Source organism: Crinia signifera, chromosome 7 (genome assembly GCF_055691185.1).
Source record: "Crinia signifera chromosome 7, ASM5569118v1, whole genome shotgun sequence".
Classification (NCBI taxonomy): domain Eukaryota; kingdom Metazoa; phylum Chordata; class Amphibia; order Anura; family Myobatrachidae; genus Crinia; species Crinia signifera.
Genome location: NC_139223.1, coordinates 64,955,496 through 64,976,143, shown reverse-complemented (window position 1 = coordinate 64,976,143; position 20,648 = coordinate 64,955,496). Strand labels below are relative to the sequence as shown.

Sequence of the window (20,648 nt, the reverse complement as noted above, 5' to 3'; positions counted from 1 at the left end):
ATATACACTGCAGTCCCATCCTCTTCTGTATTTAAATCCCCCACCATATACTGCCTTTATATATAGTGGCTTAGGTTGAAAGAGGACTTACTGTACGTCCATCAAGTTCATCCTTTTACAGGACCCCTTACAGGGTGTCTAGAAGTTAAATCCCATTAGAATTTTTTACTTCGATTCCACTTTGGGCTAAATTATGTTTATCAGTTTTACCCCTGGATGTTTTTATGCAGTAAATGCTTGGCCAACCTTAGTCTAAATGTATTTATTGTGTCTGCCAACAGTACAGTACTTCTTCTGGAAGAGAAGGAGAGTCCTATACTTTTACTGCCCTAACCATAAAAATGCCTTTCCTTCAGAGGGTATGAAATCTTCTCTCCTCCAGCCTGAGCCCGGGCATGTCCTAGTCCCAGATCTGAAAGAAAATTCAGTGTCAGACAGTTTGTTATATTGATCCCTTGTATATTTGTACATTAAGCAAATATATATATATATATATATATATATATACACAGATGGAGCAATCTTCATCTAGCCCTTTTATAGGATTAAGTGAGTAATAGGATTACTCTGCTAATCCCCTACTGTATTGTTCTATGTATTGTATTGCTGCTGAGAACAATAGGATAGCCATAGCTAGCCATGATGAGCCACAACCTAAGGGACAAAGCTGACAGGGGCTCTATCTGTATACACACACACAATGCACCCCCATAGCCCTCCATATATAGTGCTCCCTATGTACTCTGCACCCCATATAGTTATACATAATCTGGCCATACACTTGTCTGATTTGGCCACTTTTCACCTGGTACCAACGGATCGTCCCAAATACAGAGAACATGGGCGAACTGAGGAAGGGGCCTGATGATGTGGTTTATGCTGAATTGCACCATTGTAGCCCCGCCCTCGCTATACAATGCTCGTTAATATAGTGCTGTAGAATGTGTCAAGGCCACGATGATGCGACCATGCCGACGAACGTCCCATCTCCCCACCGGCCCATCTCCCCACTGGCCCATCTCCCTATATACCAACAAGATCACCCTTTCCCGGGGAAGTGGGCAGAAAAGTTGGTATGTATGACTGACTGGGGTCCGTCACTGGCATTTAAGTATACTGCACGTTTCTCCTCCTACCCAAAACATATTACCGGATTATCCCATATTATTAAACAATATTTGTTTCATACTCTGATTATCTTGGTTTCATTTCATAACCTACTGTACTTACCATCTTCCTTGAACATAGTTTGTCTGACAGCAGCTACTCCAGGCAAGTGGTCCTCTCCTGCGAGTAACCAGTTATACGACAAGTATCTTGACTGTTAGAATCCGTTAAACACACTTCAAAAGCTGGGAATACAGTACATAATGGGAGTGTATTGTAGAAGGAGATTTGAAAAATGTCACAACATATATTTTTAAAGCTGCTCAGGGACCATCACATGATTATGACACCCAGTATGTGTCTAAAAATAAGTGCCCTGCTGTCAAAATCATTTTAATAAAACTGAAGAAACATTCCTCCGGATTTCTTCTCCAATCCTGTAGTTCTCATCTGTTAGGAATACATGTCATAGCCTCATTATCAATTAAAGAGCTGCACTCTGTCAAATATTTACAACACAATTGTAGATTCCTATTACGCTTCTGCCAATTCCAAAGTACAATACACAATTTACCATAAATGCATTAATTAAAGCTATGGCTTCTAATATCTAGGCTATAACGCTAGACGTTTTGCATTGGGATTTGTAAAGCATCAAAGGAATTATATTTGTTATCCTTTTGTTAAATAATTAAATACTACACATATTTTACCCTTCTTTCCTCTCGGGTCTACTGAATTTCATTGTTCATGTTTAATCATCCATATCTTGTACCTATGAGTTTGTTTAGTTATTTTATTTCGTTTGATCACTTTTGGAAGTTTAGTCATTTGTTAATGTTAAGTGCATATGGATTGCTCTATCAGCAATTGCTGTATACTGATTATGCTTTGTGATCATGTAGTTTGTGTATGTTTTATTTGCATATAAGTTTATCATGCTTTGTTAATGGGACATGCTTAGCCTGTTGGTGTTTTCTTCTATAACCAATATGCTCAGCACTCTTTAAGAAAGGTGTACTTTGGGGGTGATTCAGACCATGGTGTGGGTCTGCACATGGGTGAATATGCACATGATCAGACCCCTGTGCGAACGCCTTCTGCGAGTATCAAACTCGATGAGGTGTTCGCTTTGTGAAGGGAGGGAAGGGGTGGTCAGGGGGTGGAGCCGGGGGACTGGGGGAGGGGCTAGAGCAGTGGCTTATGGGCGTCCCTATAAAAATGCAGGGTGTTCCCCTGTGAATGTAGGGATGGCGATGCCTGCTCAAGGCGAGTAGCTGATGTTACATGACATCAGAGCCCGTCCCAAAATTGCCCATCTCCATCTAAAGCAAAAGTCGGTCTGACTTTTATTTGCACTACGGGAGGGAATTATGGGCCTTATTCTGGTTGGTGCGGCCGGCCCGTACGCGTACGTTCCGGGGTTTTTAATGATCTGCGCATGCGTACCATCTCCAATGCGCAGGCGCGAACACTCCACAACGCTTACGAACGGGTCTCTCCGTGCGAAAAAACCTGTGCGCGAGAGTACGGGCATTGGGGGCGGCATAGGGGCGTGATGAGGGGAGAGGCCAAAATAATGAGGGAAAATGGGCGTAAATATGGGCGTACACGGGGGTGTGCACCAAAAATGAGCGGTGCTACTACCGCACGATCGCCTAAAGCACCGTTCATTTCGGACACAAAACAGGCGGCCGCCACCCGCCATCTCAAACCACCCCTACAGATACCGCATGCCAGCGTGCGCCTGGGTTTGCTAATTTACGCTGATTACTACCAAACACATACACCTGAATGTAATAAGCAATGCTGCAGTCTATTAAGTCCAAACCATGATTTCACTACCTGCAAGCCACACACAGCACTCAAACACATTGGAAGCTTATCTTTCTATACTTCTCGACATTTAAAGGTTTGTTTAATTTAAGGTAAGAATCTTTTTAAGACCTGCTTATATATGCTAAGGTAGGTATTTGTTAAACAGTTATACACATTCACTACGTGCTTTCATAGACTTTACACAGTAGCACACTCAATCTACACAAGTCGACATGTGTCAACGTGTTCACTCTAATACAAACATAGGTTTTGTATTTATGATACAATAACATAAACCACATCTAACACCTACAAAGGATGTTTCAGCAATGTTTTAAGCCCATGCCCACTATTTTGCACACAATCTTTGTATAGTACCCAAAATACAGACCTGTACCACTATCTCATCTGCTATGAATTGGATTTTACTACACTCTGGATGTAAGATGCCACCAATCACATTATTGCACTCACATCTCTCTAACAAAGGATTCCTACATCTGCTTATGACACTGTAAAATCATATATATGTACAAAGTAAAACATGTTTGTCCACAAGCAATTTTATCATGTTTGGCCGATTCACACATCTTTTTTTAGGGAGGACACATATGCATTCCTACACAAATGTCCCTTTTGACCCTTGTTTTTCTACCTCACCCACTCCATGAGGAAAGCATTGTTCTGGACCTGCTTTTACCTACTAATGTAGGAGCTACCTCACCTGCACACAAACTGCTTTCTCACCTATTAAGTTGCTCTGCACATGTGCTGACACAAACTAATTAGCAGGGAAAAGTTGGATAGGAACATGTGAATGGCCATGGAGAGGCAGTGGCGTAACTCCCGGAGGCAATGGAGACTTTTGCCGCCGGGCGTTAGCCATCAGGGGGGGCACAGAGTGTAGGCACTTGCAAGAAACTGCGGTCACAGCATGAAATCCCGGCCACCGCCGCCGCTCTCAAAGGGTCTGCTGCAGCTGCCACACCATGGATCGGATCTCTATTAATGATCCGATCCGCACCGTCCGCTGCCCTCCCTAGTCCCTAGTGTGCTGTCATTGTGCACACTGACAGCTGCTCGCGTCAGGTCCCTTTGATGCACGCAAAGCTAGTCTGGACAGCTGAGCGACGGCTCAGCTGTCCAATGATATTTGAAGCTGCAGCCTGCGGCACCCTGATTGGCTGGTGCGCAGGCTGCAGAAGGAGGCAGGATTTTTACTGAAGCACGCACGGATCCCCATTCCCAGTGTGACTGTGTGGATCACAGCAGCCACTTACAGTTACATAGCAAGTAAGTGTGGCTTGGCTGCGTTCAACTTTATTTTTAGGTTATGCAGTAACTATATATGTGTTTATTATGCATATATATATATATATATATATATGTGTGTGTGTGTGTGTATATATATATGTATATATATATATGTGTATATATATATATATATATATATATACATATACTGTACACCTATGTGTGTGTATGTATATATATATATATATATATATATATATACACACACACACACATATACTGTATATATATATATATATATATATATATATATATATATATATATATATATATATGTGTGTGTCTTTTTTATTATTATTATGCTGTGTGGGGTGGGGAGGGGGCACCACTATCTATACCGCCTCCAGGCACCTTGTAGGAACTTACGCCACTGTGGAGAGGGTTACACATGGGAAACTTCTACCACACTTCAAGAAATGCTCAAAAATACCCTGGTCAGTAAGTACACATAAATGTAGTATTTGTTTCACACAAGAAATTACACATACAACAATTGTGTTTTAATTGGTAAAATAAATTTATTTGCTGTTCAGCATCACAGCTTATTTGACACTTTAATGTCATAAATCAAATAAACAAATGGAAAAGAAAGCATTTAAATGCAAAATTGATAAAAAAGAGTACACACTCAACCAACCGGCCACATGTAATTCAACCTATGTGATCTATAGGATCACATGTGACTGTGGACTATCTTACATTGGCAAAACCAAGAGGCAAATCAAAATTAGACTGCAGGAGCACATGCGGAATATCAAAAACAAACTGGTCATTCACAGTGTCCCAAGACACTACAAGGACAAACATGAGTCAAAGGTGAATAACACCAATTTCACATTTACTGTACTCGAAGTAATTGGTCTAGATCCAAGAGGAGGTGACAGAGATCTCAAGTTATCGAAACGAGAGACCTTTTGGATCTTCACATTAAATACCCTTCACCCCAAAGGTCTAAACGAGAATGTTGACATTGTCTCCTTTCTGGGGTAATTACAATATTTGACACACGATTTACAGTGACTATCCACTTTCACTCCCCCAGCTTACTTGTATACTACGGAGCACCTTTTAGGAACAGTCTCGTTCCCGTCACACTTTTTCCTGTGTACACTTAATGGTGTTATATTCTCTACTATAGTGAAATAAATTTATAGGATATTCTTGCGCCTATGCACATATTAAGAAAAATCTTGTACCTGTCTCACTTTTCCTCTTTTGTACACACAATGGTGTTTTGAATTTTAATGAGAAAAATATATGTGATGTTTACACACCACCCCAAATTGTAAAAATGGGTTTAAATAAAATTGTAATGGTTAACATAGCATCACAACTCTTATAATAATTCACATTTCTCAATTGCACTCAACAAAAGTGCAATGAGATGCACATACACACATCACACTATAAATTTATAGAATATATTGATATGGTTGATTACAGTCAAAGGGCAGATCACCGTTGGACTAGTTAAAGTACACATTTAATGTACAGTCTTTGAGTTATATTGCTGCACTATTTTTATTAATTGTAATATACATCAGTAGCATACATTTATATATATATATATATATATATATATATATATATATGATTTCTTAACAGTACCCGCATATAGGGAATAATTAATACCTGATGCATATGCTGAGGCACCATCACGATAGAAATTGTTATAGGCTAAAGGGATCATTTTATTCCCTATATGCGTGAAATTAATTATATAACGTTGCACCCAATAAGGCACCATCACGATAGAATGGTAGTTAATTATCCTAATAACTCACATTCACAAATAAAGGGTAAGACCATATTTAAGTCCTACATCTAATCCTTTTAACACAAGGCTATGTTCCTTATTATATTCAAGATCATGCCCCTTTTATTAATATTTTGTCTTAATAATTAAATAGAATCAGTAAATACTTCTATAGGTCCCACGGCCAATATTTGTTTGGTTTAAGTGACAATACTCTTATGCCCCCGTATATATCTAGTGTACGTGGCTGTTATATCCACATAGCTGAGGCTTCAATCCCACCCGGTTAATACAGGGAGGATGAATCCCCTGCCCATTATAGGTGCGCGCTGCGGCGGCATCACCAGATTCTAAGTTACCAGAGGAGGGGGTGTGCGCTGTGACAGCGTCACCGCTACCAAAGGCACCTCTCCTTTCCCATTCCACGGTCTGATCAGTCTAAGGACTGACAGACGTCAATAATGCCATCCCTGTTCCCTAGGTTACCAGGGGCGGGGATGTGCGCAGCGCCATCGTCACCGCTACTCCTCCTATCCCACGGTCTGATCAGTCTAAAGACTGACAGACGTTAATGATGTCAGCAGCATGCGCTGAATCATCAGTGGAACGCATCCAAGACGGAGGACCGTCAGGTGCTAGGACTTCATATCCGGTTATACTCTTGTGACACGCAGGTGATTCCTATCCGGAAACCCACAGGTGACACGCACAGGACCCGCATTTGGAACGCACGCGAGCCTATTAGGCTCATTTCCAGACGTTCCTCACTACATTCTACCCTAGGTTAAATCAGTAAAAACATATTTAGTCCGGTTAACAGAACCAATAACTTGATGTAGTGCACAAACCCTTATAATTTAAGTTATCCCCTTATATAATTAATTATACACACGGAAGTGATGTCATCTCCCCAGGCTCATAAAGAGGCTAACACACTGGCAGCTTTTGTCTGCAGACAGTTCTGTCCCTGTATGCTCCACATGGATCAGGTAAGAGTTTGTGATGTGATGTTGGACCAAAATAACTTTAGATCTTGTTAAACTATTCATATTAAACCCATTTTTGTGGGGCTATTATTGTTATTATGATTCCGATATTTGGATCCAGGGTCAGCACACCTTGGATACATTGTTTGTATGAAGTATTCATTTAAAGCTACAATGTTATCAGTGTAAAAATTCTATTGCTTGTCATTGGACCATTGGACACATTGTTTGTTCGATTTGTCTATATTATGCTACAATGCTTATTGGGCTATTATATCACAGGAAACCTTTCTAATTGTGAAAAAAAGTTTTTTACCCGCAATATCAGATTTAACACCTTATTGGTCTGATTATGAGCCGTTAAAAAACAAATTGTTCTAATAGACTATACTTATATTATTCACAGAATTCGAACTGTGATTGATTCTCCACTCCACACTGTCTTATATTCATTTAAACCAGCGGATCAGTAGGTATGTAATCCCCCTAGTACCTTATCTGGGACCTTTTGGATTCTGCATCTAACATATTATTGATAGATCTTATCTAGTATATATGTCACTGATTTCAGACATCTAAAAACGCTTGGTTGGACTGGATAAACCACATTGGACCAATATTGCTGACAGCCGTTTTAAATTGGACCAATTTATCAGTAAAACATTTGCCCGTGCCCTAATTGATTATTTGAAGAAGGTGATTGATACTTTGCACCCTTAAACCCCATACAGGGACAAACTGGTACGTTAATTACTCCCACATTATATAGACCTTTTCATTTAATTGTGTCCACTGTACTATGGGCCTTTTTTCATCAAATCACTTTTCTTTAGATACAAAAAGTATTCCACTTTTGAGCGGAAAGTTATTCCAGCCCTCCTTATTTTGGATGAAATTACGCTCCATTGCTTGCGTTCCCTTTGGTAGGTGAATTCATTATTATACTTTCAGTATGAATATATGATATTTGGGAATATTGAATGTGTAAAAAATTCCATCATGTGATCCCATCATGTGGTTCCCCTATAGATACCCCAATGAGGGGAATATTATGTCTTATGGAGTACTGAAGAAATTACACGCCGGTACAAGCGTTATATTTAAGAATATTGGTACGTGTCATACACTTACTTTCCTCCATACATGTTTATTTCAATGTCTAGATCTCTTCATAAAGTTTTTTTTTTTTTTTTTTTGTATAAAAGAATTGTTCTTTTATTTCATTTTTTTATGCTCATTTCATCATTTTTATGCTCATCCTCTGTCTCTCCCTCTTTTTTATGGACAAAAGTCAGACTGTTTTAAGGACTAATATGTCCGAATTTTAACAAATCTATTGTTTGCAAAGATTGTATTTAATCTGTGTATCTGTATAAAATATGTATAAATATCCAATTGTTATTATCTTCACCACCTACAGTTAAACCCCTGATGAAGTCTTTGTAAAGACGAAACGCGTTGGGTTGTTGACTATACGTTTCCAAAAGAAATACCATCTCCAGATGTGATACTTGAGAATTTTTTTAATAAAAACACTCTGGTTTTACGATTACAAATTGTATTGTATTATATTTAACTGCTATTGGTGGAAGTCTGAGCTGGTGGCTCAAGCGCTTTCTATTCCCTGCTTTCTCTCTATATATATATATATATATACATATACTGTACACCTATGTGTGTGTATGTATATATATATATATATATATATATATATATATATATATATATATATACACACACACACACATATACTGTATATATATATATATATATATATATATATATATATGTGTGTGTGTCTTTTTTATTATTATTATGCTGTGTGGGGTGGGGAGGGGGCACCACTATCTATACCGCCTCCAGGCACCTTGTAGGAACTTACGCCACTGTGGAGAGGGTTACACATGGGAAACTTCTACCACACTTCAAGAAATGCTCAAAAATACCCTGGTCAGTAAGTACACATAAATGTAGTATTTGTTTCACACAAGAAATTACACATACAACAATTGTGTTTTAATTGGTAAAATAAATTTATTTGCTGTTCAGCATCACAGCTTATTTGACACTTTAATGTCATAAATCAAATAAACAAATAAAATATACACAAAAATAAAAAATCAGCCAGAACAAGAGGTTGCATATCTCCAAACATGTGTTACCCTGCAAATGCAATGGTGAAAAAAATGGGGACACCAGAATACGTACTGCAACAACCAGGGTGAATACTAAGCAAGATACACACCACAAAAAATTTATCCTGCATTTGTAGAGGTCAAAATAAGAACTTTAATGCCCATGGCACGAAAATTGATCGATGGCCAACTCAGGAAGTGGATGTCCAGTGCAATTTAAACATTTGGGGTCCAACCACAGAGGAAGTGAACCAGGTCTCATTATTTGGGCCCTTTTTCCCCTTTTTAGATGGGGCCTTGGGGACAGGGGCCTTTGGCTCAGATGGCTTGCGGCGTCTTCCCCTAGTGGACACAGGAGGGTCAGCAGAGGTGGAAGGTTGGGGAGCAGCTTGGGGTGGGCCAGCAGATGGGGGATTGTCCCTTAGGGATCTGGCGGTGGTCAGCAGCTCCGCAAGAATGACATTCTGGCGGCTGAGTTGCTGGTCAATGCTTTGCATGCCAGCCGCCAGAGTGTCATTGATGCGGTTTAAGGCCTCACACTGCTGGCTCTTTGTGGACTTCCAATCTCCGAGAAATTCCAACACCTTCTGCTGACAGACCGCAGACTCCTCCGCTCGCTGGTCCATCCTCTCCAGTATCACCTTCCACCTGGCATCCCATGTGTCCTGTGGCTGGGGGTGTCGTGTTGGTGGAGGCTGGACCACTTGCTCCACCTGTGGCTCTGCAGAGGAAGATGCTGCCGGTTCATCCTGTGTTTCTGCTTCTTCTAGGATAATAATTGAAAACAATGTCACCATCACATACGCACTAAAAAATATCTTTCAAAATACAATGCATTACTGTGACTTACCATTAAAAGCAGCAGCAAAGACCTCCACCGGGAGCTCACTATCCATATTGGATATCCCCCTGACCTCGGCCACATCAATTACATCCAAGGCCTCCTGCTCCAGGGGGGTATATTCCAAGGTGTCTGGCATAGGCCCCCTCCCGGTGGACATGCTGTGGTTGTACCAGTCAGTCATCTTCCTCTTCAGTGTCGTTTTGAAGTCTGTCCACCTACAAGTTTAAAAATACAAATATCACCATGAGATATGTGCACCACTGTGCTAGTGAACATCATGACTACGTTACATTTCCTAGTGTGGGTGATCTTATGTTTTTTAGCCATATGTGTCCCACACACACATTAATGTCTCCATTAGGAGGCATTTCAGTGTCTCATCTCATTCATTAGGCCACTAAATGCACATACATAGATCACTATGCAGAAATGACATCATCCATGGCCAAATTATGCACCTCCACCTGTTGTGAAACTACACATTCCACCATAGCTTGACAGTGTGGTTATTATGGAGTAATTTAACTATGGGAAGGCATACTGGGATGTGTAGTTTCTCACCAGCTACATGTGCACAGTTTGGTCATTCTTGTTTCAGTAGCATCATATGGAACATGTTACAACAACTCTTTTTCAAAAACACACTTTCTCTTGTCCCATCACATACTTCACATGAGCAGAACTGTGCCCATAACCTCACATCACACCAATGGTGCATGTTTCATATATAAATGTGGGTTATTAGACATGGTTGTGTTCACATGTGACATTGAAGTGTAGCACTATCTACAAACACACCTTTCTATTATTCTCAAAACATACATGTAACATATGTACACACATATGACATTATCAGGGGGAGAAACACACTTGCCTTTTCTTCACCGCTAGCCAATCTCTGACCACTGGTGACACCTGGTTCACTTCCTCTGTGATCTTGTCCCAAAGGTTTCTCCTTGCACTGGCACCCGGCTTCCTGGTTGGCAATTCGATCCATTCGCGTGCCCTGGGCACTAAAATTCTCAATTCTGCCTCTACAAATGCAGGGTTTCTCTTTTTGGTGGTGGTATCCTGCTCAGTCCTCACCCTAGATGTTGCAGCTCGTTTTCTGGTGGCCCCAGTTCTCTCACCATGCACCTGCTGGGTCACACCTGTTTGGAGAGATGCAACCTCTTGTTCTGGCTAGTTGCTTGGCCCTTGTGGAGCTGGTGGAGTTTGAACAGGGCCTGTTAGTGAGGGGCCCGCTTGGTCTTGCAGGCTACTCCTCTCTTGGGCCCTCCTTCTCCGCTCCTGTTCCCTCTTGGACAAAGCTTCAAGCAGGGATTCTGCTGTAGCTCTCTGTAGAGCGTCCTCAGCTGCGGAATCATCTGAGCTAGACATGTTTGCAACAATTCTGGCCTGCATCTGACTGTATATTTATATGGTAATCTCCCGCCATGAACAAGGGGGCGTATATTTCCCCCCGCAATGTAGTAGCTAATTTACGCCGATATTTCCTGGCGATAATTCCCGCTTAAATTACGCAGGTCTCAACGCACCTGAACATTCACCTGTATATGCACATACACAGGTTGTGGAGCATTGTGTGCTACATGGTGAAATGTGTGCACCTGTCGTTCCAATGATGAGTGTTGTCAGCTGGTATCTGTTGGAGTTCGTGTATGCTTTCTGAATCACATTTTAAAACATCACGTTATAATGCTTTCCTTACATATGTAATGAGTATGAAATTGTCATACACCAACATGTTGCATTGTGCCTTTTTTAGCAGCGTATTTATTACTAGACGGTTGCGTGTATTATTTTCAGCACACTGTTTATACAGTACGTCTCTCTATACATTGAAAGCATGCTGTTGGTTATGGTGTGTGTATATCAGAACGGTCCGCGTAAGTTTCTATTCGCATCCAGTTTGTTAATGTAAGAAGGATTAATAAAGTTAATACTAAACAAACAAGTTTTTAGACCAATCAGCAAGCACCAAAAGTGATATATGTACCTGCAATTAATAACTGCGCCATTGCCAATATGACTTCAACCAGGGCTAACGCATTTTCTACCCAGGAACTGGTGGCCTTGGTTGAGGTCATGGACCGGCGCCTGGGGCCCAGGGGCCCATATGTGTCCAACATGGACAAGCGGCGGGCATATAATGCTGCCCGCCGGCTAATATACGCCCGGACCGGCGTCCAGAGAAGCCTGGCACAAGTCGAGCGGCGCTGGTCTGACCTCCGCCGGCGGCAGCGAGTGATGCTGTGTTCGATTCGCCGCCATATTGCCCGATGTAAGTTTTTATTAACTAGTATGTCTGCGTTTTTTTGCAATGATTTCTGTACTTTTTATAAATATGTTCATGAGTATGTGGGTGTATATGGGGGTATATGGGGTGTATATGCGGTGTATAGGGGGTGTATATGGGGTGTATAGGGGGTGTATATGGGGGTATATGGGGTGTATATGGGGTGTATAGGGGGTGTATATGGGGTGTATAGGGGGTGTATATGGGGTATATGGGGTGTATAGGGGGTGTATATGGGGGTATATGGGGTGTATAGGGGGTGTATACGGGCTGTATAGGGGGGTGTATATGGGGGTATATGGGGTGTATATGGGGTGTAAATGGGGTGTATATGGGGTGTATAGGGGGTGTATATGGGGGTATATGGGGTGTATATGGGGTGTATAGGGGGGTTTAAGTTGTCGCTCTGTTTTGGGGTGTAGCATATCAATTAGTTAGCATGATAAATGTCTGAAATATAACAGAAATGAAAATTTGTAAGGTTATGAGCATGACTAATGCGAATTTTTCTTTCCCCCATTTTTATGAAACCCAACCTTCGATTTCTATGCCATCAACATTAACATTTCAGCACGGGCAAGGGCACGCATGGAAGCCCGGGAGGAGGCAACCCGGGAGCAGGCAGCCCTGAGCAGGCACCCCAGGAGGAGGAAGAGGAGGAGGAAGAGGAGGAGGAAGAGGAGGAGGAAGAGGAGGAGACTATGGGTCCTGCTGGTGACCACCAAATTTCCACATCCCCTTCCACCAGCCACTCCCCTACCCCCACCCCCTCCCCTACCCCCACCCCCACCCCTACCCCCACCCACACCCCTACCCCCACCCCCTCCCCTACCCCCACCCCTACCCCCACCCACACCGTACCCCCACCCCCTCCCCTACCCCCACCCCATTTCCAACCCCCCTACACCTCCCCACCACCCACCCCCAAACCTCTCCAATCCCCACTCCAACTCACTACCTGTATCCCAAGTCCTATCCCATCCCCCTTGCTCCTGACCCCCCCAACCACCGGACACCCAACCAGCGGCGAGCAGGATGGCTCAACTAGCCGTAAGTATTTAATGTGTCTAATGTTTACATACACATTTCTACACAATCACAACAACCACATATGTGTATCCAACATCAACATTAGTTGCAACATATCACTGCAGGGCGACCATGAGGTGTGGCCTGTCCTTCTCCAGGAACAAGGGTCCCCTTGGTGGTTTTTTGGAGTGTGGCCATGCCTCACCCCTTGAATAATTGACATAACAGTACATCCAATGACATATCCAACATTAGTGGTGTGGAGGTTATGTGGGTCCAGGTGTTGTGTAACTCCACTTCCCAGCATGATGTGCAACATTAATTTTTAGATTGTTTTGTTAATAGTGTGTGACGCCATGCGGATGCATGCTTTACAAACATAGCTTTAGGTCTATAATTAGTACAGCAATGGTCAACATTTTACTAAGTAAGGAGTGCTTAAGCCGCAACAATGTCATAACCCTTAAATAGCACAGCCTAATTGTGAGGTTAGAGGTGAGTCCCCCAAAACCAAACTACCAATTGGGATACAGCATACATTCATCCAATAAGGAGTAATTTTTATATTTTTATGTAATATGTACAGTATGTGTGTGTCAACAGAATAGTATTTTGGACCATGTTTACAGCATACCCATCTTCAATGTAGTGGAAAAATGTATGTGGCCTTCACACTTAACTCACAAATTCATATTATGTTACAATGCAATAAACATTTATGTATATGATATATTAATTATAATGTGTTTTTCCCCTTCACTACAGACACTGAACAGAACCAGGAGGAGGTGGCCCATATAGTAGTGGAAATGTTCCTGACCATCCTCTACCTAAATATTCTTTTCGCCCAACTGCAGGCCCTTCTTTAATTTTTTTTCAGATTGTTATTTTCTATTATTAATAAAAAAAGTTGATGTTCAGTTAGAAGTTGGCTGTGTTTTTAATCATAAATATGTGAGAGGGTTTGTAAGGGCAGGTACATACAGATGTGTCATGTAAGTTATATTGGTAATTTGAGGTGAGGGGTAATGAATGATGTGTGAATGTGTGTGTTTTGGGGTGAAATAACACATAGTGAAAAGGCATGATTTTTTATTGTTGTTAGATGAAAACATCACACATAACATCAGGGTAGGTATACATGTTATAAAAATCAGATCAAACTAATTAGGGACATAATTTAGTACATACACACAAACACCAACATAAATTTATTTACAAGTAAAAGCAATGTGGGGACACATAGATAGTGATTAAAATGCCACATTAGAACATAACAAATATACATGTAATGAGGGTTAAAATGTTGTTTTATTAGGGTCTTTACTAAGGTAGACAATTGAGTTAATAGAAAACAATAATTGAATAACAATTAGAATAATTAATTAATTGTCTGAATTATAGTTGAAAGGCAAGATTTGCAGGTCCATATATGTGAAGGGTATGCCAGCGTACACGGACGTACGCTCACTCTCACGAGCGGTGACATAAGCTGAGTTTTCCATTGAAAACAATAGCGACCCGTCCGTGCAAGCTGGCGTACGCTCAGATTCCCACAAGAAGTCGGCGGGAAGACGGACGAGAGACGTCCGTAAACGGTGGCGTACGCTCTGTTGTACGCCAGTTGTCGGGGTCTAAGGGCTGATCCGTCCGTGTACGTTGGCGTACGCTCAATTGTACGCCACTCCCCGTACGTATGCGGCTGATTTGTGGGTGGACTTAACGCCAACGGCCGCGTACGGAGAGCGTACGCTAATATAGAACGTACGCACGTTTGGCCGCACCAACCAGAATAACCCGCCGCTCTAATTCTGCTACTCCCCTTCAACAAAATCTGCACTGGCTTCCATTCCCCTACAGAATCCTCTTCAAACACCTCACACTCACATACAGGGCCATCTCTAATTCCATTGCTCCATATATCTCTAACCTCATCTCCATTCATACACCCTCCCGCCCTCTACGGTCAGCTGACGACTGTCGTCTCTCCTCCACCCTGATCACTGCTTCCCATGCTAGAGTACAGGACTTTGCCCGTGCTGCACCCCTTCAGTGGAACGCACTCCCTCGCTCCATTAGACTCTCCCCGACCTTGCAAAGCTTCAAACGGGCACTGAAAACTCACCTTTTCATCAAAGCGTACCCTTCCACTGCATAAACCAGCTGGTTCTCTGACCCCTTGCCTGTTTACATCCTGCTATCTAACCACCAACCCCTCGCTTGCACCTCTTGTAATCTGTCTGTCTCCCCTTCCTACTAGATTGTAAGCTCCTCCGAGTAGGGCCCTCTTCCCTCCTGTTGTCAAAGCCCACTTCTCTTCACATTTCACTCACTGCTCTCCTTTACTCCAACACCCAGTGACCATCTTCATACTTATCTCCATCATTGGCCTCAAGCCTCTAGTTGTATGTTGATTGGGTCCTCACTACTTACATTTAAGCTGTAATGTGTATTGAACTGTGGTGCTCTTTTATTTGTACTGTATTTTTGTTATTTATTCAATGTTATGCCAAGTTTTGTCTCCCTGTATTGTTCCTTTGTACGGCGCTGCGAAACACTTGTGGCGCCTTATAAATAAAATTATAATAATAATAATAATAATAACCTCCTATGTGTGTGGCACTATGGTTGGCATTATGCATTTAACACTATGGGGACATTATGCGTGTGGCACTACAGGGGGATGGGCATTATGTGTGTAGAAATAAGGGTGGCATTATATGTGGGCAACAAGCATGTAATCCCCCCAGACAATGAGCATGTAATCCTCCGGGCAACGAGCATGTAATCCCCCTGGGCAACAAGCATGTAATCCATTCTGGCAATGAGCATGTAACTACCACTAGCAATGAGCATTTAGTCCCTGTGGCAATGAGCATGCAACCCCCTCCCCCGTATCAAGGAGCATGTAACCCCCTGGCAAGGAGCATGTTAACCCTGGCATCAAACATGTAACTCCTGACAACGAGCATGTAGGTAAGCACAGTTTTATGGCATAATATGTAATGGGCATTATGGTGTGTGGCATTATGTGGAATAGGCATTATGTGTGATGGGCATTACTGTGTGTGGCATTATGTGTAATGGGCATTACTTTGCATGGAATTATATGTAATGGCATTACGGTTTGTTATATAGTATGTAATGGGCATTACAGTTTGTTATATAGTATGTAATGGGCATTACGGTTTGTTATATAGTATGTAATGGGCATCATGTGTGGCCTTATGTGCAATTGGCATTACGACATGTGGCTTTATGTTTAATGGGTATTACAAAGTTTGCTAAAATGCGCAATGGGCATTATGGTGTGTGGTATAATGTTAGACCACGCCCCTTTTCACTGCTGTGCAGAAGCCTCACCTACTACAAATTGGGGGGGGAGGGGCGTGTCACATGCCCTTGCTCCGGGTGACGTGGCACCTAGCTACACCACTGATCCTGATACACTGGTAGCAGTAATTTAAAAGAAAAAACACCTTTTTTTGCTTTAATTTTTTTTCTTTAATTAAAATAATGCAGCCCCCTCTGTAGCAGTCACTTCTATGCATAAATCACCCCCCTCGGCCGCCCCCCCCCCCCCCCCCCCCTCTGCAGGATTCCCTCCTCAGCAGACAGCACGGACACATCCATGCTGTCTGAAATCACAAGCCTGTTGGAAAATGGCGCTGAGCGCCGGGAAGTATATATCTCGTGGTCTCGTAAGAATCAGACAGCGGGAATATGACGTTCGGCCTCGTTTTGGACTCAGAAAATGGCGGGGACCTATCGAACTCCTCGGATCAGGTAAATTCGTGGGTTTCGGATCTCTAGGATCCGAACTGCACATCCCTAGTCTACGCATGCGAACGCATGGGGGACCAATCAAATTAAAATAAACCCCTTGATCTATAGCAAGGCAAAAAAATAAACATTTTTGAAGCAGCATCCAAATTTTTCTTGAGGGAAACAATTCATGACCCTGTATGAAAAGCGAATTCTTCCTAAGATATACAGTATATATATCAATCTTTCTCTTTCTTAGAGTGTAGTTTCGTAACCATGTAGTAAACTTTCCATCATGGAACGATAACCCATTTAGACTAGAGCCAATAATTATACACCTCATTAACAAGTTTCTTCTCTAATATACCATAATAGTAATGATGACATTCTTCAAAAATTTTTTTTTTTTTTTTAATTTCCTTTGTTATATGTGTTTGAGCACTTTTTCATTTACGTTCCTTATCTCCTGCTCATCTGTCAAATCCGGTTGGTTTAGAACAACATGTACTCTACTGTAAAAGGATAATAAGGCATATTAAATGTCATTTTATACTCGCTATCTCCAATCACTTTTTCTATATAGAATAATAAATTCAGTATTAGCGCTCATATACTGACAGATCACCAAATGTACAGCAGCTGGGGTGTGGGAGGTTCCAGAACAGTCGTAGGTAAAATAAAAATAGTAGTATCCTGCACGGTGTGTTTTATGGTAAAGTGATGTGAAAATAGTATCGGGTATGATATGTTGGGCGAAATGTACTAGGGTGCGATTTTTGGATATGTTCAAAAATCGCACCTTTAAAAATCTCATTTTTTGCCGCAAATTCGCATATGTAATGAGATGGGAATTTGCAGGCAAAAAAGTGCGATATGGTGCGATTTCGGGCGATTTTTAGACTTGAAAATGTGCGCATTTTCAGTCATCAGATTTTTTGTCCCATGTATTTTTTGGAACCAGGAACGGTCCAAGAGTCCGGGGCTGGTTTCAGAAATACGGGGGACCCCTACACTTTTTGTCCCCCGTATTTCTGGAACCAGGTCCGGCTCAATGAGCCCGGGGCTGGTTATGCTCAGGAGGGGGGAACCCACGCCATTTAAATTTTAAAAAAATCACTTTTACACATTTTTTTACACAGGACCATGCACAGATCTCAATGATCTGTGTCTGGTTCTGTCAAATTTGCCTGTCAGAACCTGGTCTATTTTTTTTGGCGATTTTTGGGAATGTTTACCAAAAATCTCACCCTATTACATTTGCGAGTTGTATACTTTTTAATGGGAAAACATCTGGATGCAAATTGAAGTGTGACTAAAAATCGGCATTTCAAAATGTGCGATTTCGCGGCAAAAAGTGTGATTTTTACCGCGAATCGCACCCTATTACATGTGCGATATTTGGAAAACGTGCGATTTCTGAAGTTTGTTTACCAAAAATGGCACATGTCTAAAAAAAAAGCCCACTATTACATTTCGCCCGTTATCTACTGATCAGTGTCTCAGGCTGGGAAACATACCTTACCTGAGGCCACAGATAATGTGTGTATATATATATATATATATATATATATATATATATAATATCATCATATGTCTAGTGTTTGTGAGTCTCCAAAACACTGCCATCTGTTGGCAGAGAGTGAAACTACATCTCTTTCTCACACGTGCACAAACACAGAAGGCAGCAGACTAGCTTTCAAAGCTTTTGCTACAAGCGGCTTACTAGTATATATATATATATATATATATATATATATTTAGTGTCCGTGTGTAACCAAAACACTGCCATCTGCTCTCTTTATCTTTCACACATACAGAAACACAGAGTCAATCACAAGGTAGCAGACAAGCTTGAAGCTTCCAACGGGCTTTTCTAGTAATATTGTATACACATACTGTAAGTGGACATTAAATATTTTATTAACATTGTGACAATTTACACACTGGCATTTAACACAGTAACTCATTGACACAATCCATATGGTCTAGTACCATGCAAAATATAAAATTCTAGCAGTTTCTGTTATTGCTACTTTCTCAAGATGAATCTTATTGCCCCCAACATCTCACTTGACCTCTATTTGGCACAATCCTGTTTCCTCCTGGATCTTCTATCACCAGGGGCTGGCTGGTAACTTTCAGCCTGGGGGGCAAACACAAACAAGTGGCCCTGGCTTTTCCACTAGCATTCATATATACAGAGGTAGAAGTGGACATTTTAAAGTGGGTCTTTCCTGTATACTGTATATAACTCTCTTAGGGGCCCATTTATTTGCGGCTAATGGTTAGCTACAAATATTAAGGTTTCCTAGGGAGATGTGATGCTGCCTGATGTATAAATATCAGGCAGCATCGCATCAGGTCCCTAGGCTACCGCTATTCTGACATGTGAGTGAAACATTGTAGCCTATAGTCTACATACCGCACTCCCGCCAGGGCTGCATGGTGAGCGCTAACAGTGGCACCAGGCTGAGCGCATCGCAGGAGCCGCACACAGGAACATACATGCCGCCAATAGGACTGCATATTAAAGTTCATTCCTGGGCAGTAAGATATCACCCATATTGCATTCTAAATGCAATCCTTGTTAAATGGGCATCTAAGTCACACAGCACACATACACTGATATGGACACAAAATGCTAACATGTATGCTGACACACCGACCATCATACACTGATATGCAGACAAATGCTGACACAGACAGTTCCTGACACACTGACAGGCAGTCAGAAGTGGATAGATGGACACTGACAAACTGACAGGCAGTTACACATTGACAAATGCTGGCACATTGTCACAGCCACTGGGTGGGAAGAGTGGCTTTAAATGTATCTTACCGTGGGTACAGCTACATGCACTCTAAATAACTGACAGTCCCCTCTTCTCAAGGTAGCAGCAGCATAAATCTGCTCCTCGATGTCTTGGGGGGGGCGGAGCTTATCTCGGCAGACAACAGGAAATGGAGGAAGGGGAAGTGACTTGTGGGAAGGCTGCTGGATGCACCCAGTAATGCAGCACAGGTAGTACTCAACAAGGCAGAGCAGCCTTCCTCCCCCTATAAACACCTGTATTTGCTAAGCCCCACCACTGTTCTAGATGCCGGACACTAGCCCCGTGCGCAGCTTCCATCCACAGCTTTGCCCTGACAGCCGGGAGGCAGAAATTTTGTGGCTGATAGGTAAATACAATCAGTGCAGCAGTGGCCCCAATGCTGCATAACTGCACTGGCCTGGGGGGCACTTGGCATCCTGCCCCCCGGCCCAGCCCGCCTCTGCCTATCACAAGGTTCTGTAATTGAACTAGGTTAGGGTTATAATTCCATGCTGATTTCACCAACAAGGGTCAATGTTTGTCTGAACTACAATACAACATAAAACTCCATTGTAGATACTTAAGCCTTTTGAATTCCTTTAAATTCGCCATTTTCTACGCTCCTAACCCTCAATCTGGGTCCTACAAACCCATTATCAAACATTGCCCCTTGCCTAAGGGCTTGATTTATCAGAAAAAGGGAATAGGGAGATCTGCACAGGTACTGTAAGTACTTACAGCACTATTATTGAAATGCTAATTAGATTATTATTATTAGTAGT

At 42.0% G+C, this 20,648-nt stretch overlaps 1 long non-coding RNA gene across 1 annotated transcript; it reads right to left on the bottom strand.

Annotated features, from left to right (window-relative positions):
• Positions 1–327: 327 nt before the first annotated feature.
• Positions 328–19,978, bottom strand: LOC146019474 (uncharacterized). The gene is made up of 3 exons (XR_014450562.1): positions 19,893–19,978; positions 1,231–1,352; positions 328–412 (listed from the first exon to the last, which is right to left on the bottom strand). It is a non-coding gene; the product is annotated as an uncharacterized LOC146019474 (long non-coding RNA).
• Positions 19,979–20,648: the final 670 nt, after the last annotated feature.